Source organism: Protopterus annectens, chromosome 13.part0 (assembly GCF_019279795.1).
Source record: "Protopterus annectens isolate FY-2018-M chromosome 13.part0, PAN1.0, whole genome shotgun sequence".
NCBI classification, from domain to species: Eukaryota; Metazoa; Chordata; order Ceratodontiformes; family Protopteridae; genus Protopterus; species Protopterus annectens.
In genome coordinates, this window is record NC_056747.1 from 265730318 (window position 1) to 265748914 (window position 18597).

The window sequence follows — 18597 nt, forward strand, 5'->3', positions numbered from 1 at the left end:
AATTAGCTAACACTGACATTCCAGTGAGGCAGCCTGCCGTCTTAAGCGAGGGTCACATTCCCTTTCTTATGATCAGAGTAAAATAAAGATGTCATCATCTCGTCAGTCTAAAAGCAGCTGCTAGAGTGAGAAATAATAAAAATAATTGCACCTCACATAGCTGCAGGAGATAACAACTAATCTTGTCAGTGTTCAGGTATCTCAAAATTAAACAGCTCATCCATAAAAAAGTGAGTTAAAGTGAGAAAGCAAAAGGAGGCAGATCCAGTGCAGAAGAAATAACTCAGACTGGGAGGTTCATCTTTTGCTGAACCACGTGTTTCTTTACATCTCTGAGCACACTGTTCATTAACATCTAATTCTCAGAGCTACTGCAAGTGCATCGAAACAGGGAGAAGCGTTGTTATAAGTTGGTCCACTCCTGAGTGTACAAGACAGGCTTTGAGATATCTGCTTTGTTGATCTGACTTTTTAATGGATACCTGACTTCTGTTTTCTTTTCCTCAAGCACCTTTTTCTTGACTAGCTGTAATACTCAGAGAATTTATCTTCTGTCAAGACCCTGACACATTCCTGCTATTTGGGTGTTTAAGGAATTAGAGTTTTGGTGTCTTTTCTTTTTACAAACAAAAAAGGAAAAAAAACTAAAACTGAATCTCTACATGATCGACACAGTCTGACACCATCCTTTTGTTATCAGACAACTGATGCTTTGAAACTATTGGACATCAGAGGCTATATTGTCCTATACGAGAAGTGAGAAATCCAGCACCTGAAAGCCCAGTAAGGTAATAGTGAAGGCATCTGTATATTAAAAAGTATATGGCTATTTTTAGGAACATGATTTGAAGTTTTGCTTCTCATTGGCTATAAAGTATGTTTTGGTTTGAGCTAGCTACCTGCTGTTTCCACAGTATGACAAACTTCACACATTTCCACCAAACTGCAGTGTTGAGCTTTAAGGAGTATTTTGATTGTGCTGAATCTGCAGATGAGTGGAACAAAACATAAATGTGTGTCAAATTGTTTTGCCAAACTTGTATGATAAACTGGTGCACATGGTGGGATTTGAACTTGTGATACATTAAACATGCATCTATACTGTAACACAATGATATTTATATGGATCTACAATTTTGGGTTGCATTACAAGGTTTTATACTGCAAATGGTTTGTAATGTTCATCCATGCAGTAATATTGCCCTTATTTTTTTCAGCAGTCCTGAAGAATAAAGCATGCTGTTATGCCTAGAATTGCTTAAACTATAGTATGTAAGTGTATCATCTATTTCACATTTTCAAGTGAGATGTCTTTTTTATTTTACGTTATTAAGCTACTAGCAATAAACTATAGTATGTAAGTGTATCATCTATTTCACATTTTCAAGTGAGATGTCTTTTTTATTTTACTTTATTAAGCTACTAGTAATATGTGACATGATGCAGATTACTGGACAGGACTAGTGACTTGTGGTATTGAAAAGGCTCAGTCCCCTGAGAAATACACGTATCACTTTACCTGGACACTTATTGGCATCATTTGTCTTACAAATCGGTACAAAGCTAAATTCTAAACTGCAATAAATAAATAAATAAATAAATTCATATGCCAATTCAAGCTTAATTTGTAGCTTAATATTTGCCCCATCAGTGCTTTAACTTACAAAGAAAAGAAAAGAAAAGAGAAGCCTTTTCGACTATTGCTGATGTCTGATAACTGGATGGCCAAATGATGCTCATAGCTGTCTGGGACACTGGAATCTGGTTAACCTTGTAATACATATTGACACAGTTACTCTGTTGTTCATATAATACAAATGCAAAAAGCAAAGCTAAGCATGGGCTATTTGATACAAATAGAAGCTGCATTCCTAAGTCAGGGTTTCCAACCTTTTTTTGTACCAAGTCACCCATAATAACATCCATACAATGTTTCATCATATTGAATGGAGCAACAGAGGTATTAAACTCCTGTCACACTGCATTAAAGTACTGCAGAGGGTGACTGGCAAATGAATAAGCAGAGCATTAAGAAGTAAGATGGGAAATTAGCTATTTGGCTTCAGATCAGGATGCAGCACAATTAATTTCACATTTGTAGTGAGAAAGAAGTTGACAAGAAGCTAGAGATGAGGAATGAGTCCAACTGGGCATTCTTAGACTTGGAGAAAGCAAATGACAAGGTCCCAAGACAGCTAATTTGGGCAGTGCTGTGATGGTTCGAAATCCTACAAACACTGGTGGAATTAGTGAAGGTTATGTACAAGGACCCAGCAAAGACCACACAGAGGTTCCCAGTGGGAGTGGGTGTGCATTATGGTTCAGCTCTGAACCAGCTGCAGTTCATAATGTTGATAGACTACATTAGTAGCCAGATCAGAGGGGGCAGATTAACAAAGCTGCAGTATACAGATGGTGTAGCATTACAAACCGACTCTGAACAAGAACTACAACTAATAATAGGGGGATGGAATGCAAAGCAGATGGCAAGAAGGATGAAACTGAATACAGATAAAGCAGTTATCATGGCAGCAATGGGGAAATCAGAAGAAGCTGAAAATTGACTTAGAGAGAAAAATAGTGGAACAGGTTAACAGGTTCAGGTATATTGGAAGAAAATTCCAAATAGCAAGGTCAAAGCTAGAATCAAAGGGGTTGCAGCCAACTGGCACAGAGTGTCAGGGGAAGTGTGTGACAGAAGAATGTTGAAGCTGAAAAGTAAGATGTACAAAACAATGGTGCTACCAGTACTACTGTATGGTACAGAAACCTGGGCAGTAAAGGCAGAGCAGGTGAGGAAGATAGAGGTGATGGAGATGAAGTGTTTGAGAAATGTGATAGGATGCACATTGTGGGACAGACAGACAGAGAAATGAGAACATTAGAGCATAAGCCCAAATACTTCCATTTGCAGAGAAGATGAAGATCACAGTGGTTGAGGCACATGTCCAGGAGCACAGGCAAACTGGTGAAGAAGATTTGGAGCAGACAAGAAGACAGCAAGAGGAAAGGAGGGCATCCAAGAAAGTGATGGATTGTGTAACAAAAGACCTGTCATAGTCAGGCATGTCAGTCGAAGAATGTAAGAGAGGTGTGCTGAAATGAGAGGGATGGCATCGACTGATGAGATACCACAACCCTATGTAGAAAATGGGACAAAGGGAATTGATGATGACTGAATATCACGATGCCGAAAAGTACAACAGAAAATTAACTTTTGGTCATGTGACAGGCTATCAGTGTGGTCTGGTACATTTGTCAAATATATAACATACATACGGCACTGCCAACATTTACCACTGGGTATAAAGTGATCTGCGTAGTTTTGGGTACCTTTTAGTTCTTTTTACAAAAATAGCATAGGTCCTCATAGTTACCTCCTTTATACTCGCCAAGCGGGTCAGAGGATTTGCTGAAAAAATGCTGACTGATTTTGCTGGAGATTTGTGTTATTTGCTGGAGGAACAAACTGAATTAGGCCAGGAAGCTGGGATTTTCTAGGCCCCTAAAACCGTGGGATTTATGATACTCTGGTGCATTTTGGAACTTTTTCTTACCTTTTGTCCATGTGTTGTACTTCCCATCTCTGGACTTCCAATGGATATTTTAGTTTTATGGCCACAGTTTGGATTATTTATGACTCAATGCTCATGGTACACTTTGCAAATATTCACCTGAACACAGAATTTAATTTAGTTAATTAATTTATTTATTTATTTTATTTTACATTTGTTGACTGGGAAAGTCCGGCTGGACACAAGTCCTTTTTCATCGGAGGCCCGGGGAGAAAAGCTCCAGTTACATCAGAGGTTAATAAATTGACATAAGACAAGAATTAAATATACATATTTAAGAACAAAGCATAACAAAATTAAGCAGTTGTTATTCAGTTATCTGTGTCTCAGTAGAAACAATCAGAATAATACAATATTATAGAGTATCCATAATTATCATTGTTTGGAAGTGGGTGAGGAGATGTGGAACAAGAGTGAAGCAAGAGAAGGGAGTTGAACAAGAATAAGAGAATTGTAAAGAATGACTATGAGGGAGGAGCTTTGACTAGGGGTGAGACAGGACAGGATGGGATAGGATTAGCCTGGGGTGTCACAGTGGCAAGCCCAGTTAGTTTGTAGGTGTGTTTTTACAGATTTCTTGAAGTGAAATAAGGATGTTGCAGCTGTTATGTTAGTGGGCAGAGAGTTTTATTTTTAGCAATATAGTTAGAATAGTACTAGGACAAACCTGGTCAACATGAAATAAATGAAATACACACACGTACATGCATGCACACACATGCACATACGCACACCCATATTGCACAAAGACTACCAAATTAAGCATGATGAATTATTCCCCTGCTAACCACAAATTATGTAGACAGGAACTTTGTTGCCTATTGTTTTCTTTCCGTAACCATTCACACCTATTAATACAAACAGCTTGTCACTCTTACAGGCACACATTTACTCAACTGAGGGTATAATTTTATATTTTCAAAACAAAACAATGTCAGCTTTAAGTATTAAGCAGTACATTTGCTTGTCTGGAACACAATCTGTATATAGGTTATTTTTTCACCATGTAATTTAACTATTTCTCACTAGTTTCAAACATCAAGACATTACCCATTATTGTTTTCCTTAAATTCTGCTTACACTTGCTTAAGAGTTAAGACGCCTTTTTCTATCTGGTCTTTAAGCAAAGCTGATGTGTTTTACCTTTTACTGAACTTGTAATAATGTCTTGATTCACCAAAAGAAACTTATTAGAACTTTCTGTTTTCTTCCAGTAATGTATGCCTTCTACAGTTTTTCCATGCTAGACAAACAGACTGCTGGAACCAATGTTCTAAGCACTACTTTTTCATACTGCTGCAAGGTGACACATGTGAGGCTGACTTCAAGACTAAAGGTCAGACTTGCATGATATCGTGTCACAGAGTCAGAAAGTTGTGTGCTCAGTTATTGTCCATGCTGCATAACTATGTAATGGGAAAAAAAAAAGATGACAAATACCTGTTTTCACTTTCCATTTACTTCACTGTGGCATCCTGAGGATGTCGCTATGGCACCCAGGTTGGGAACCACTGCCCTAATGCCTATAAAACACATAAAAAGGGAATACAAACTTAAGACATTCTGTGGTAAAAAAGATGTGAAACGGTAGAGGTGTGTCATTACCAGGAAACAGTATGAATACAGCAATCATACAACCTCTTCACTTTTATGCAATTGCATTCTTATATCTATATTTATCTTAAATATGAGATTCTGTCACAAAAAGGTGTGTTGGGTCATATCTTATGTGACAAAAGTATACCAAAGGGCTGCTGCTGATATTCTTACAATAAGTGATGCGGCCAACATTACTACCTTTACAGCTGACTACTTGATACTACTGGTGACGGGGACAAACTATGACTCAGATGTGATGACATCAGTACAGGTGGTGTAGCTCTGACGGCTGTTATTACTAAATGAGCAGTTCCAAAGGATCACTGCTTTATGTGCAGAACATACATTATCTTTGTCCAAAACAGTCCAATGTCATCAGTGAGTCAACAGACATTCAGCAATCCATTGTTGCCCCTGTAACAGTAAGCTGCAATTCTGTTCCATAATGTGAGTACAGCAGCCAACTAAAGAGAAATGAGTGATTCACTTTTATCTTCCTCTGTGAATCATTTTGTCACTGAAAGCACCCCCCAGCACATATAAACTATCGGTAGCATATGTAAGCTATTGTCAGATGCTACAGCTTCGTAGTTGGTTATATTTAACTGTGAGGAGTTGGGGATCATTCTCAGTACCAGAGGGATGATGGGGTGAACTCTGGATCTGCTGCAGGTGCCAGGTTTTGCAGAGCATTGAACCTTTGAAAAAAAGTTTGACAGCATACAGGCTGTCATCAAATGATTGCAGTCACAGACAGATTATAAATTATTTCCTTATCAGACTGTTCTGTTTTTAAGTACTTGAAAAAGAGAACAATTTGACTGTTAAGAGTGTTTACATACCGGCTTTAAATGATTGCAATCACTCATTTAATGACTTGTAAACTGCCAAACTATTTACTTGCTGTAATTAAGTGTCCATTTGATGGGTGAGGGGGGACAACATTTAATGATTATACTGTCCAGAGCACCACATTTTCTTACTACAGTGCTAGTCATTCCAGATTCATCTCTTGGAGATTGAAGAAGTTGGTGAAGAAGTGATGAGCCATGGTCTGGATGGTTTTTCTTTTCCTTGTTTATCTCTAGTGGACCTTCCTAACATCAGCAGAGCAGTCACACATTTGAAATCCAAACTCTGCATAACTTTTATAAATACAGTAGAGAGTCAATTATCCAAACATCGATTATCTGAAATGTCAATTATCCGAACGCAGCCTTCCAAAGTCTTTGAGTAGGAAAAATCATAAAGTCTGAATATGTAAACATTATACATATTCGCTTGTGCACATTTCTTGAGCTTGTAACCTGCTCATGTCTGAAAAATATTCTTTATTGTCCACTGGAATCATTGAATGGTTGAAAAGTGTATTTCCTGCTTTTATCCGGTTTAATTATATGTTTGATTATCCGAACTATCCCATGTCCTAATTAGATCAGAAAACCGACTCTTTACTATAAGCCAATAAACTAACTGGTTTGTAAATATAGCATGTAAGAAACACTGAAATGAGTTGGTAAAACCACTGGCAAGCCCCTTTGTATTTATTACTATGTATATATAACTGATCTAGTGAATATAACCATGGTATTTTTTGTGAATATAAGGAAAATGTATTAGAAAAAAATCAGGTCAGTACTTCCAGTGAGTCATCATTTAAGTAACTGGGTTTTAAGAAAAAAAAAACAACAAAAATGGCAAATGTATTCATATTTATTGTATAAAAGCATCTAACATTCCCTTAAATATTACAGAAGGTGTTGTTACTGTAAATGATGCATATTAATAAAATATAAAAAAATGTAACAACTGGAACTCTGCAGTAATTAGTCATTATTCTGTTAATGTGTGAATAAATCATCTGTACTGACTGAGAGCATGGACCATCCTAGAAAATCACACACTTCAGTAAACAGGCTCCCATTAAGGCTTCTGAAAGGGTGGGAACAGTAAATTATTGCCACTGTGTTTTGTTCCCATAATTATCTGACATGGTTGGCAATCATCTCTATTACTTCAGTATCTGCTACTCATCTCTGTCGCTCTTGTATTGTACAGTGAGTTGAATAATAAAGGCACATTTTGTGTGTGTGTGTGTGTGTGTGTGTGTCTATGTGTTTATCATAATAGTTGTTCTACACAAAACAGAAGACCTTTGCCTCTACAACCTACATTTTAAAGCAGAACCCATGGATAAACTGTGGTGCAGCCAAAAGGCCTGAGTTCAGTTCCTACAATGTCTGCCGACGCATGTCTCCATGAACAGATATGTGCTGTGTATTACAACTGTAAGGGAGTTCCTACTTCTGTCCAGACAGCAATGAGCACCACTACAGTGAGAATGCTTTGATGTGAATCTGCAAAGATAGGGTGACTACTAACATATTTAGTAGCTGTGGGTTTAATACAAAGGGAATTGAGGTACCTGTATCATTGAAAGCCTTGGGGGATTCAAATACTTACCCTTCATACTAAAACTAATTGAATGGCTTTCTCCATCTTCCCCAACACTTCTTGAATTGCTGTACTTTTTCACATTTCACAATTTTGTCACAAAGACAGTGTTATATGATCACTACCCTGCATGTGATAAAATAATTCCTCATATTTCCCCTAAACGTTCCTACTCAGTGATCAGATCATGGCAGCTTAATTTTACACCCTTCTTTTATGAAAGATGCTGCCACCTTAGCTCCAGTTCCATTAAAATCATTGAAAGCTTTTTGTATGCTCTTTATTCCATTTCTTTCAGGATACACACACAGACATTTTTATGATACATCTTCTTATAACTTCTGGCACAGAATATGTAATATTGTTCTTGCTATATTTGGACTTTCTCCATTCTATTTTTCTGGAAACTGGATTTTTAGATGCATATTTGTTTAAGTTCATAGATTCGTATTATGCTAACTGCCCTTGTGGACCATTTTAAACCTAGCCAATTACCCCACGTGAGATTAAAATCCTGTACCTTGTGTTTGTAAGGTAAACACTAACTATTATGACAGCCTCCCTTTGATAGGTCAGAAAAGGTTTCCCCACCAGTAAACACAGGTGGGTAAAAATGAGATCCCAAAATGATAACTGAAAAAAGGTTCAGTGGGTCAATTGCTTCACACTATATTCAATCAGAAGTCTTTCTGAGAAGGAGAGAAAGCCTATGAGATACACATACAGGGGAGACTCCCTGCAGGCCTCCCCAACTAAATGTAACTTATCCCGAGTTTGTATTTCCTTGGGGTAGGTTGACCATGGGAGTGGTCAGTGATGAGTAAGTTTAGTAACAGGTTATGCTTCAGTCATTTATACTCCCATAACAGTATGCTTACTTCAGCTGATGATATATTTCACTGCCTATTTTACATTATTCCCCATCCCCACCTTTCCCTTTAACTTCTTGCACTTTTTAAATCTTTAGTTCTGTGGTTATAACTTCCTCCACATCCTTTTCAGTTGTTACTTCTCTTTGGACCTTCCCCTCATGGAATACTATTTTTTTTGCTGGGTGCACCAATTTATACTCCCATTATTTTGAGTATTAGCTGCACTAAATATAATCCACTTGTCTATCTAAGGTAAATGCCTTTTTGTCCATCCCACCCTCCTTTTAAATGGAAAAACTACAACACTGGTACAGTGCTACTGAAAAAAAAAAGAGAAGAAAATTGGACAGACATACTTTTTTCTGGGGTATGGGAAGCACCAGAGTATCAGATGGAGTGTACTGGAGTCACTAAGGAAGTGGTTGTAGTGGGTAGTGGTCTGAGGAATGGGGGCTGCCATTGTTCATAGGCAAATACTTGGCTAGCTACCATTGTCGGCCATTTTAAGTGTAGACAATTTCTTTCAAATGTGAGAATCAAACCCTTTACTTGGTGTCTGTGAGGTAAACAACCATTAGATCTAAATGCCACAAACCATGATGTGAATGTGGACAGTCTAGAGAACATTGGCTTAACAATACAGTCTAAGCATCAAAAAAACAGACTTGTAATGAAAACATGATCTTTAAACATCTTCCTTGTGCTAATTTATTTGTTAGCCATATAAGTGGCCTGACAGAAAGCCTCTTTAAACCTGAGCCAGAATATTCACTTTGCAGTGATGCTACTTAGAAAGATAAACCACTAAATAATATCATAATATTAGTTATTCATTGGTTACAAGTGGCATATGCTACTCAGAAAGATAAACCACTAAATAATATCATAATATTAGTTATTCATTAGTTACAAGTGGCATATGCTACTCAGAAAGATAAACCACTAAAGAATATCATAATATTGGTTATTCATTAGTTACAAGTGGCATATGCTACTAAGAAAGATAAACCACTAAATAATATCATAATATTGGTTATTCATTAGTTACAAGTGGCATATGTGTACTCAAGCAACCATAGTTAGAGTGAATGGCTGTTCAAACTACATTGATTTGTATTATGTAAATTGCTGGTCACTGCAGCAGGATGCACTTTTTCCCCTCTGTTGAGCATGGAGTTGGTATCTATAACTAAGGGTTATGCTTTTAGTGTTTTTGAGTTATGCTTCTATATATTAAAACAATCAATGGGGCATAACTTACAGTTGACTTGAACAGACATAGGTAAACTGTTAAAAGTCAGTGGTTATGTATAATTATATTGTAACGTTCACACTCATTGTCCAGTAGTAGACTATAATGTAGAGAAAATATGCATCATGCTGTTAATATAATATAATATAATATAATATAATATAATATAATATAATATAATATAATATAATATAACATACTGAGCTACCTCATACTACAAACATCAACACAACTGGCTAGATAGGTAGGCAGGTAAGTAGAAACATTCATATTCCATTCCAAAGGCATGCATCTGGAGTATTTCTCCTCATGTCTCTGCTGAAAATGAGCTCTGTCCCAGTCAGACTTTCCCGGTAAACAAATGTTAAATAAATAAATTAATTAAATATCGTAGAACACGCAGCAGAATAAAATAAAGTGGTATATACACCAGAGATGAAAGGTAGAAGTATTTAAATTTACATATATAAAAAAAAAAGAGTGTAGGCCATACTAATTTCAACATTAAACAGATATAAAGATGTAAATCAACAACATGACCAGGAACAGGACCAGAAACATCCACAGGAACTAAAGCGCAGTCATCAGCATTCACAGATGTCAGTCACCACCAAATATTTCAAATGGCACTATATCCAGAGACGAACTTCACAACGGTTATAAAAAATAAATGATTTATTGGCCAAAGCACAAAAAGTTAGCGCTTTCACCGTAAGGCTTCATCAGACTGTTAAAATCACAAAACAATGCAGCTTTTAAATAGAAAACATATAAAATAATTGTAGTAAGTCAAAATAGCAGGACTGAGCGAAAACAAGTGTAACACTTAAAGTTCAAAGTACTGTGTAGCTTCATCAGATCTTACATTCATTCTAAGATTCCACATCTTATATATACACAGGTTTTAAACAATTAATCAATCAAGTAAGTTAATTAGTATGGTTATTTAAAGAAGCAGGCAGACATCAAAGGCCTAGCTTAATATATAAATCTAATAAGGATAAAAACTATTTAAAAACAATCTCATATATGAGGTATACATAAAAAACGTATATATAAAAAGTTATATATAAAAAAGTTATATATAAAAATGTATATCAGTTAGTACATATATATTTATAATTTAAAATAGATATTAATATGAGAAAGTATGCTTAATGTCTAACATATAAGATTTCATATATATGTATGTATAAATTAATATAGTGTCTTATAAAATAAACACACTACATGTGGTAACCAAATCTATGACATAATGACATAGTAGTGATATAGAAGACAATTAGTTTGCAGAGAGATGGAATACCTATTTCTAGGGGGTTTATCTAATGTTTCTACGCTGTCTTAATTTCGGCTTGATAGAGGTCCTATCATTGAGGCCTAGTCCTTTATCTGATCTTAGTAGAATTATCCATTCGGTTTCCTTAGTCTCTGTATATATCTTAATGTCACCCCCTCTAGAGTTGGGAGTAATTACTTCAAGTACCTTAAACAAAAATCTATGTGTGTCATCATTTAATGCTACATGCTTGGCAAGAGCATTATGTAGTGTACCTTTCCTTATGTGATATACATGTTCCCTTATCCTATCCCTCAGTGGTCGATTTGTTTTACCAACATAGAAGGATGAACATAATTGACAAACAGCTAGGTATATCACATGAGAAGTCATGCAGTTAGCTTCAGCTCTTATATTAAAAACTTTCTGTGGATCAGGATGAAAAAATTCTGTCTTACTGTCTATGTAACAACAGAAATTACAGCGACCACAGCGTCTTGTGCATCCATTCTGTATAGATTTCCTATCAAATTAAGGATGGCATAGCATCCTTTTTAAGTTGTGTTTATTCTTAAAAATAAACCTCTGTGTTTCTCCTACTATCTGTTTAATTTCTTCATCTATCTGCAATATACCCCAGTGTTTGTCTATGATCTGCTTAATCTCTATATGATCAGATGAAAAAAGGTGGAGAATTTAGTGAAAGATTCACTCATATTTTGTTTCTCACTATAGCTAGCACTGTTGGATCCAAAGTATGGCATAGCTGAAGTAGAGCGTAGATTGTACACTCCCTCTATCTTAGAATGTATTTCTTCGACTTTATATCCTCTGTGTAATAGTCTAAATTTCAAATCATTTATCTCAGTGTGAAAACCCTCTTCCATAGGATTCAGTCTGGAAGCTCTAATAGCTTGTCCTTTCACAATATTTCTGAAGACAAAAGGAGGGTGCATACTGGATCTTAGAAGCAATGAATTAACATAACATGTTTTACGATGAACTCCAGAGTTGATTAAATTATTCTGTAGCCTCTCTATATATAAGTCTAGAAACTCAATTCTATCCTCTGAAAACTCCATAGTAAATTTAAGACATGGTATTAGATTATTCATGATTAGGTATGTGGATTCAAGTTGTTGGGATGTCCCTTTCCAGAGAATAAAGACATCATCCACAAAACATCTGTAAAATATCACATGTTTCTTAAAGAAATTTTGTAGAAATAGTGTATGAAATTAAGTAAGCAAAATATCGCGTGTTAATATAAGCATAGGGTCTAAACTGCAAAGCTAACTAAACACAAAACTATCTAAATACAAGAATTTCTTATGATACCCCTCAGAACTAACTAACAAGAATATACTAATGAACATGTACTTTCTATACAAAAAATCATTAGCCATTCAACCCACCCATTAGGACCATATATATCAAATACTGATGCACGGAACGCATGTATAAAAATCATGCAGCAAAAGATAGAATACAAAAGCATTGGTTGTGAAAATTCAAAAACCCAGTCCTTGACTAAAAGATTCTCTGCTGACCATATTCAAGCTTAAAACAAGGCAGATAGAATGTCCCTTCATCTGGGCTTAGTTAGTCTTCTGTTTCTAAGGATGGGTCTTAAATTAACTTTATCATTCAGACCAGGTATTTTATCTGCTTTACAATGAATAATCCAGCATAGTTCACATTCATCAGTGAAAATTTCTTGGTCACCCCCTTGCAAACTAGGTAAAGTGATCTGCATCACACAGAATTTGAAAGTGTGTACTGCCCCTAGTAGTCTGTTATGTTTAGCCAGGGCATTAAATTCAGAGCCTAAGCGTATATGGTAAACATGTTCCCTAATACGTTCCCTAAGCTTTCTATTGGTTTTACCAATATAAAATGCCTCACAGGACACACATCTAGCAAGATAAATAACATTGACACTCTGACAGTTTGTCCTAGTATGGAAAGTGAACTCATGTCCAGTAGTAGGTTGTATAAATGTGCATCTAGTGTCACTGTATTGACATTGTTTACAATGACGACAAGATGCAGTATTGCCTACATTTGAAGCCGGAGTGGTGTCGAGATTACTCAGGGGATAACGATGCCTCTCAACAATCTTTTTGATATTACCAACATCTGAGGTAAAGAACATAGGTATTTTAAGTTCACTTGCTCTTTCTTGTTGTAAGTCATTGACAATATTACCTTGGTCAGAAAAATAAGGCCTCGCTCTAGAGGTCCTTAGTTGACTAACGTTCTTAACTGCCCTGTCTACTTCTGAGTGGCTGTAGTGCCTATCAAGGAATCTAGTTCTAAGTTCAACCAATTCCTGTTCAAACCATACTTCTGTGGGATTGAGTCTAGAGGCTCTCATAATCTGACCTTTCACCACGTTTCCAAAAACGTAAAGGGGGTGCATACTGTCTCTATGCAGAAATGAATTCCTATGGCAAGCTTTCCTGTGTACTGATGTATTTAATAGACCATTCCCAAGTCTTTCAATGTTGACATCCAAAAACGATATATTGCATCTAGAAAAACTCATCAAATTCATCAAGCCAGCCTCATCTCCCTTCCAAATCAAAAAGAGGTCATCAACAAAATGTCTGTAGAACCCTATTTGAAATAGGAGTTGTTAAGACACAAAGTTATTTGCCCTCACATTCAGACCTGGGGAATAGCTTTATTGACCTTTTGACACTATTCCTAGAAGCTGTTCTTCATAATAACATTTTCTTATTTGATGATAAGATTTATATTCAGAAGGATGGTGTAGCTATGGGCACTTCTTGTGCCAATAGCTATGCCAACATTGTGATGGCCAACTGGAAGGAAGAACTCCTTTTTCCCTTAGAGGACTTCCAATGTCATATAGGGTTCTACAGATGTTTTGTTGACGACCTCTTTTTGATATGGAAGGGAGATGAGGCTGGCTTGATGAATTTTGTTACTACCATTAACAGTTTGACAGACTTCCTCAGCTTTACTATGAGTTTTTCTAGATGCAATATATCGTTTTTGGATGTCAGCATTGAAAGACTTGGGAATGGTCTATTAAATACATCAGTACACAGGAAAGTTTGCCATAGGAATTCATTGCTGCATAGAGACAGTATGCATCCCCTTTATGTTTTTGGAAACGTGGTGAAAGGTCAGATTATGAGAGCCTCTAGACTCAATCCCACAGAAGTAGGGTTTGAACAGGAATTGGTTGAACTTAGAACTAGATTCCTTGATAGGCACTACAGCCACTCAGAAGTAGACAGGGCAGTTAAGAACGTTAGTCAACTAAAGACCTCTAGAGTGAGGCCTTATTTTTCTGACCAAGGTAATATGGTCAATGACTTACAACAAGAAAGAGCAAGTGAACTTAAAATACCTATGTTCTTTACCTCAGATGTTGGTAATATCAAAAAGATTGTTGAGAGGCACTGGGATACCCTTCTATTTGACGAGGATATCAGTAGTATAGTAGGTCAGAGACCTAAGTTTTTATATAAAAACAGAAAGAATTTAAAACAGATTTTGTGTCGTTATCCCTTGAGTAATCTCGACACCACTCCGGCTTCAAGTGTAGACAATACTGCATCTTGTCATCATTGTAAACAATGTCAATACATTGACACTAGATGCACATTTATACAACCTACTACTGGACATAAGTTCACTTTCCATACTAGGACAAACTGTCAGAGTGTCAATGTTATTTATCTTGCTAGATCTGTGTCCTGTGAGGCATTTTATATTGGTAAAATCAATAGAAAGCTTAGGGAACGTATTAGGGAACATGTTTACCATATACGCTTAGGCTCTGAATTCAATGCCCTGGCTAAACATAACAGACTACTAGGGGCAGCACACACTTTCAAATTCTGTGTGATACAGATCATTTTTCCTAGTTTTCGAGGGCATGACCTAGAAAATTTCACTGATGAATGTGAACTATGCTGGATTATTTGTTGTAAAGCAGATAAAACACCTGGTCTGAATGATAAAGTTAATTTAAGACCCATCCTTAGAAACAGGAGACTAACTAAGCCCAGATGAAGGGACATTCTATCTGCCTTGTTTTAAGCTTGAATATGGTCAGCAGAGATTCTTTTAGTCAAGGATTGGGTTTTTGAATTTTCACAACCAATGCTTTTGTATTCTATCTTTTGCTGCATGATTTTTATACATGCGTTCCGTGCATCAGTGTTTGATATATATGGTCCTAATGGGTGGGTTGAATGGCTAATGATTTTTTGTATAGAAAGTACATGTTCATTAGTATATTCTTGTTAGTTAGTTCTGAGGGGAATCATAAGAAATTCTTGTATTTAGATAGTTTTGTGTTTAGTTAGCTTTGCAGTTTAGACCCTATGCTTATATTAACACGCAATATTTTGCTTACTTTATTTCAGATAATGTCAGAGATTGGTTTAACCAATCATTTTACATGTTTTCTATTTAAAAGTTGCGTTGTTTTGTGATTTTAACAGTCTGATGAAGCCTTACGGTGAAAGCGCTAACTTTTTGTTCTTCGGCCAATGAATCATTTATTTTTTATAACTTTTGTGAAGTTCGTCTCTGGATATAGTGCCATTTGAAGTATTTGGTGGTGACTGACATCTGTTTATGCTATTGACTGCGCTTTAGTTCCTGTGGATGTTTCTGGTCCTGTTCCTGGTCCTGTTGTTGATTTACTTGATTTTTAGAACCACAGGAGCTTTTACCCTTTGGTGGTACCTTTTTACTTTGTTGCCGTTTAGATATAAAGATGTGCCAACATTCAGTTTACATATCGCCCATTAATGCTTTTTCAATTAGTTATAAGGATTGTAGAGATCAAGAAGGAAAATTCATCTGTGTTTCAGACTAGATGGTAAGCCTGCACCTATGTTATAGAACATCTGTGTTTCAGACTAGATGGTAAGCCTGCACCCATGTTATAGAACATCTGTGTTTCAGACTAAATTGTAAGCCTCTGCCCATGTTAAAGAACATCTGTGTTTCAGACTAAATTGTAAGCCTCTGCCCATGTTATAGAACATCTGTGTTTCAGACTAGATGGTAAGCCTGCACCCATGTTATAGAACATCTGTGTTTCAGACTAAATTGTAAGCCTCTGCCCATGTTATAGAACATCTGTGTTTCAGACTAAATTGTAAGCCTCTGCTCATGTTATAGAACATCTGTGTTTCAGACTAGATGGTAAGCCTGCACCCATGTTATAGAACATCTGTGTTTCAGACTAGATGGTAAGCCTGCACCCATGTTATAGAACATCTGTGTTTCAGACTATAAGTAAGCCTGCACCCATGTTATAGAACATCTGTGTTTCAGACTAAATTGTAAGCCTCTGCCCATGTTATAGAACATCTGTGTTTTAGACTAAATTGTAAGCCTCTGCCCATGTTATAGAACATCTGCGTTTCAGACTAAATTGTAAGCCTCTGCCCATGTTATAGAACATCTGTGTTTCAGACTAGATGGTAAGCCTGCACCCATGTTATAGAACATCTGTGTTTCAGACTAAATTGTAAGCCTTTGCCCATGTTATAGAACATCTGTGTTTCAGACTAAATTGTAAGCCTCTGCCCATGTTATAGAACATCTGTGTTTCAGACTAAATTGTAAGACTCTGCCCATGTTATAGAACATCTGTGTTTCAGACGAAATTGTAAGCCTCTGCCCATGTTATAGAACATCTGTGTTTCAGACTAAATTGTAAGCCTCTGCCCATGTTATAGAACATCTGTGTTTCAGACTAGATCGTAAGCCTGCACCCATGTTATAGAACATCTGTGTTTCAGACTAGATGGTAAGCCTGCACCCATGTTATAGAACAACTCTGTTAAATTGTAAGCCTCTGCCCATGTTATAGAACATCTGTGTTTCAGACTAGATGGTAAGCCTGCACCCATGTTATAGAACATCTGTGTTTCAGACTAGAAAGGAAGACTGTGCCTATGTTACAGAACATGTGTTTCAGACTAGATGGTAAGCCTGTGCCTAAGTTATAGAATACCTATATTTCAGACTAAACTGTAAGCCTGCTCCTATGTTGTAGAACATCCGTGTTTCAGACTAAACTGTCAGCCTGTACCCATGTTACAGAACGCCCGTGTTTCAGGCCAAACTGTAAGCCTGCTCCCAATTTACAGAATGGGAGAGTCCTGTATTGAGGAGCTGCTAATATGATCTTGCTTTGAGAAAAGATCAGTACAAATGCATTGACTTATCCTGGGTAGGATTTTTTCTTCCAAGTTTAAAGCAGCATAAAACCTTAAAGAGATATCTAATCTGAATTTATCAGCAGGGTATACTGTGATGCCTACATTAACTGGTTAAGAGTTAGTACAGGGCAATAAAATTCTAGTAATAAGATAAGAATGTTTATCAAACATTTGACATAAATTGAAGTTCTAACATCTGAGAGTGAGTTGCATTTAGAAGAATATTTATGTGACAAGGCAGTGTGGGAAATGCCTAGATGTTGCTCTTTGCTTTAAAGTGGTTAGTAGTAATTGTGAAATCAATCTGCTTGAGTGAGATGCTTGACTAGCATCAGTTGGGAGATTATAACATGAATAAGGTGCTAGTAGAGAAAATCACTTTTCCAGAGTCTGATTGCTGGCCTTTGTAAAAGCACTGTCCTTTTCTATCATTTATATAGAACAGTATGATGATGTAGGTGTCAACTTCTTTGCCAGTGGTGCCTACCAGAACATCAGTGTTTGCCTTTCATTGTTAACCACTTTGCCATGTGTAAGTTTTTTTTTTTTTTTTTTTTTTTTTTAGTGAAACTTTTTTGGGAGCTAATGCAAAAAATCTGCCTATACATTTTAAGTGAAGAGATTACATACCAAGTGTAATGCAAACTCCAGTGGGGCATAACAACACAATTTCTAACAGTCAGTCCTCCATCTGCTGCCAGGAGCCAAGAAAAATTTCCAGGAAAAGAACCAAACTGCTAAAAAGCCTCTTCTACAAAGCAATAACAGGAAAAGGATCATAACAGAAGTATAAACATTCTACTTTTAAGCTGCAGTATATGCTTCTAAGTTTCTAATAAAAACAACAACTTTGCATTATTAATTTCTAATGCAGTCCTTAATTGATGTTGATTTTTTTGTGGGAGGCAGGGTGGGGTAGACAGCCAATAAAGAATATTTCAGCAGATCTCTAAGGTGGATATATTCTATATGTAAGTTCACCCACACATTAGTAAATACAAAAGATGTATATGGAAATATTTCTTCACATAAAGGGAGATAGTTACTAAGATCAACATTAATACAAGTGCTTAAATTTTATGGCTCAGACAATGGGTAGGGGCAAAAAAGAACTGAATGGGTGAATGCTTGAGAAGAAACTAAAATGCATCAGGTATGATCTGCATCAAAATAAAGCAAAAATGTTTACACAAAAACACAAGAAACTCCAATGGGCACAGTATTTCAACTGTACTTATTTGCTTCAAGCTTTGGTGCATTTCCACTAAAATATGCAGTTTGAGTGAATGTAGACTTGGTATAGATAGGTTAAATGAGGTCAAAAAACAGCTGTAGTATCACTGTT

The 18597-nt window shown here is 36.4% G+C and overlaps 1 protein-coding gene across 1 annotated transcript in view; it reads left to right on the forward strand.

Annotated features, from left to right (window-relative positions):
* Positions 1 to 267: 267 nt before the first annotated feature.
* The window catches only part of LOC122787228 (excitatory amino acid transporter 1-like), a 339397-nt gene continuing 321067 nt past the window's right edge, over positions 268 to 18597 (forward strand). The window contains exon 1 of the mRNA XM_044053826.1: positions 268 to 788. The gene's annotated coding sequence lies outside the window, so the exon portion shown is untranslated. The remainder of the gene's footprint in view (positions 789 to 18597) is intronic.